Source organism: Zingiber officinale, chromosome 2A (assembly GCF_018446385.1).
Source record: "Zingiber officinale cultivar Zhangliang chromosome 2A, Zo_v1.1, whole genome shotgun sequence".
NCBI classification, from domain to species: Eukaryota; Viridiplantae; Streptophyta; class Magnoliopsida; order Zingiberales; family Zingiberaceae; genus Zingiber; species Zingiber officinale.
In genome coordinates, this window is record NC_055988.1 from 19,201,950 (window position 1) to 19,205,976 (window position 4,027).

Here is a 4,027-nt window from a genome sequence, read left to right on the forward strand (position 1 = left end):
ATCTAGATCCCTTGCCGGTTATCTTCTGCAAGAGAAAACCAACAACTTCCTACAAATGGACATTAATTGAGGATATTAATTGGTGAACCATTTTACCTTGATGAATATAACAATGAAACTGAACTCCTAGAACATTTACAAAAATCAAGTACCTCATTTATTTTCTTATTTCTATTTCTAGTTTCTTTATCCAAATCAATTCTTATTTAGTCGACTATTTAGCTAATTCTTCGTGAGACATCTCTAGTGCTTATAATCAGTTTATATGGGATTGATATCTTTTTATTACCGATGATAAAATTGTGCGCTTGTGGTGACGTAATAGCCAGGCAGATAGAAAGTCCTAGTGAGTGAAGCTAGGCAGTTCGAAAATCCTGGTGAGTGAAGTCAGGTGAAAGACCTAGTGAGTGAAGCTAGGCAAATGGAAAATCCTAGTGAGTGAAGTTAGGTAAAAAGACCTAGTGAGTGAAGCTAGGTAGTGAGAAAATCCTGGTGAGTGAAGTTAGGTGAAAGTCGTGGTGAGTGAAGTCAGGCGTGTGGAAATCCAGGTGGGTCAGGGGTGACCAGACACCTGGTGTTTGGAAGTCCAAGTGGGTTATGGAGGACCAGGCACTTGGCATGACTAGAAAAGTCCAAGTTGGTCAAAGGATTGATCGGACACTTGGTAACGAAGTCCCAGCAGGTCAAGGTTGACCAGATGCTAGTCATGAGCGAGTCCCAATAGGTTATGGTTGACCGAATATTGGGTTTGGGACGTTATACTTGAGTTAGTTAAGTTAGAGTTGGTCAATCAATCAATCGATCGATTGAACCAAAACCCAATTGATTAGTTGATCGATTGGGATAGCTTCGCGAGCAAGGACAACCCAATCGATCAGCCTATCAATTTAGGCTACTTTAATCGATTAGACGATAGATTGGAGGTCACTCGCATGAAGAGCACAGTGTGCTCCCCAATCGATCAGCCGATCGATTAGGATACTCCAATTGATCAGTCGATCGATTGTGGCTTATTTTCTCGTGAGATTATGAGGCAGCCTGAATCAATCAGTTAATCGATTCTAGGTTTATCTGCGAGAGTATAGAGGTGCTCTGAATCGATCAGTCGATCAATTAAAGTCTCCCCAATCGATTGGTCAATCTATTGAGATATGACCATTGGGTAGGATGCAGGCTTTGGACAGCTGGGATTGCATGGATCTGACGTGGAAATTGATTGGGAGAAATAAAGCCGTTGGCGAGGTTCAAACGTGAAGAGGCTCTTCGTTCTCTTCACCGAGCTCTGACTACTCATTGTCGCTTCTTGAAGCATCTTGGAGATAAGTGTGTTGGTGCAACATCCCTCAGGTCAAGGTTGACCTAGTTGACCAAGCTTGAGTCTTGGTTTGGGTTTCGATGTTTGACAATGCAAGGTTGATTGAAGAAGAGTCAAGTAGGTCAAGGATGACCGGATACTTGACTGGGAAGTCCTAACTGGGATGTTAGGCAGGAGGAAAATCCTGGTGAGTGAAGCCAGGTGAAAGACCTAGTGAGTGAAGCTAGGCAATTGGGAAGTCCTAGTGAGTGAAGCTAGGCAAGAGAAAAATCCTGGTGAGTGAAGCCAGGTGAAAGACCTAGTGAGTGAAGCTAGGCAATTGGGAAAGTCCTGGTGAGTGAAGCCAGGCAAGAGAAATCCAGAAGGGTCAAGGTTGACCAGACATCTGGTGAGAGTCTAAGTAGGTCAAAGGGATTGACCGGATACTTGGCACGAGAAAGAAAAGTCCAAGTAGGTCAGAGGGACTGACCGGATACTTGGCAAGAAGAGAAAAGTCCAAGTGGGTCAAAGGGATTGACCAGACACTTGGTGAGAGAGTCCTAGCCGGTCAAGGGTGACCGGATGCTAGGTCTTATGTACCAACAAGTCATGGTTGACTAGATGTTGGTTTAGGCGGCTTTGGACTTGGTTTTGGGCAAAAACCAAGGTTTGGATTGATCCGTGGATTGATCCAGCAGGTTTGGATTGATCCGTGGATCGATCCAGCAGATCTGGATCGATCCAGAAGATTTGGATCGATCCGCCAATCGATCCGGTGAGTCCCCGCGAACAGAACCCCTCTGGATCGATCCGTGGATCGATCCAGAGGTCCCAATCGATCAGTGGATCGATTGGGACGCTGCTGCTTCGCGCGATAAGCGCTGGATCGATCCGTGGATCGATCCAGGCATGTTTCCAGAGCACAGAGGCGCTCTGGATCGATCCGTGGATCGATCCAAAGCCTCCCCGATCGATTGGGAGCAATCCAATCGATTGGGATTCGACCGTTGGCGTCGTTTATAGCTGTTGGCGTGCGATTCCTTCGGCAGAACTTCACCGTTTCATCTCAGATCTTCGCCAGCTCCTCCACGGCACTCTCAAAGCTCGTGATCGCCAGTTCTTGAAGGTTCTTGGAAGCTCTCCGAGTCAAGAGGCGGATCAAAGGCAAGAAGAGAAGCTAGGGTTAGGGTTTTCTGCATTCATTGTAAGCTTTGTGCTTGTATTTTGTTTCCCTTTCCTTCTTCTTGTACCGAGAGTCTTGTAGGGCTTCTCCGCCCTCGGTAGTTACCGAAAAGGAGTGTTTCATAGTGGAGGGTGCGTGCGTGGTGTGGATCCTTGGATTAGTCACCTCCTTTGGAGGTGGATACCAAGTAAAATCCTAGTGTTAGCGTGGTTGTATTTGTTTCTGTATTTTCCGCTGCATATTCTTGAAGAAACAAGCAACGCCAAGCAACGCCAAGCACCGAGCGAACGCGACGAGCTATTCACCCCCCCTCTAGCTACTTTTGGTCCTAACAAGTGGTATCAGAGCAAGGTTGCTCTTCACCGGAATCACCGCCGGAAGGGGCAAACATATCAAGAAAAGCTAGAGGGTGAAGAAGTTGGAGCAATTTCTTCAAGTTCAAGACTTTATCAAGCTCAACTTCAAGATGCAATTCCAAGATGGGTTTGGATTTGACACAAGGGTGGCTCCACCATACACTTCTACGAGTTTCGATTCTTGGAAATCAAGAATCGAAAATTTTCTTATGATGGAGATAGAGCAATGGTTTGCTCTAATGGAAGGCTTCAAGGCTCCAAGAAATTCAAAGGGCAAAGTTCTAAAGAAAAGCAAATGGAGCCCGGAGCAAGTCCAAAGGTGCGAGGCAAATGACAAAGTGACCAAGCTTTTGGTCAATTTATTGCCAAGCACCATTCTTTGCAAAATTGGAGAATTTGAAGATGCAAAGGAACTTTGGAGCAAATTGGCTAAGCTTCATGAAGAGATCCCCTCCACTGTACAAGATCATGAAGAATCCAGAGAGGGTGACTCTTTGGAGCAAGACCAAGAGGAGGACTCCGAGGTTGAGAGATGCTCAACCTCCGAAGAAGAGGAAATCCAAGAAGCTTCATCCTCAAGGGAATGCACCGAAGGGAACAAGGAGGGAGCATACTCCTTGTTTCATGTTCAAGATGATGAAGCCTCCACCTCTAGGATTGAGGGGGAGCAATTCTTGGTGACGCCGGATCAAGAAGAAGGAGAAGCTTCTACATCCGGGTCAAGTGAAGAAGAAGAAGATGGTGCCACCTCCGAAATTCAAGAAATATCAAATGGAGGAGCAAGTGTCATCCCTATACAAGAAGGTATAAATGTTTCAATTAAAAATAAAAATCATATAATATGTTTTGAGTGTAGGGAAAGTGGGCACTACAAGAGCAAATGCCCTAAATTGGCCAAGAAGAAGGGCCAAGTGGCACAAAAGGGCAAGGAGAAGCCCAAGGAGACCATCCCCGGAACAAAGAAGAGCAAGGAGCACATCGTGTGCTTCTCTTGCAATCAAAAGGGGCATTACCGAAGTCAATGCCCTAAGAGGAAGAAGGTGGTCAAGGCTCATGGAGGAAGCTCTAGTCAAGGGGGAGCCTCTAAGGTAAAGAAAAAGGTAACATTTATTGAGCCTACTCCTTTACATTATGGTAAAAAGCATGATAGTTCAAATTTATATCATTTTAATGCTATTTACCATGAAAATAGAA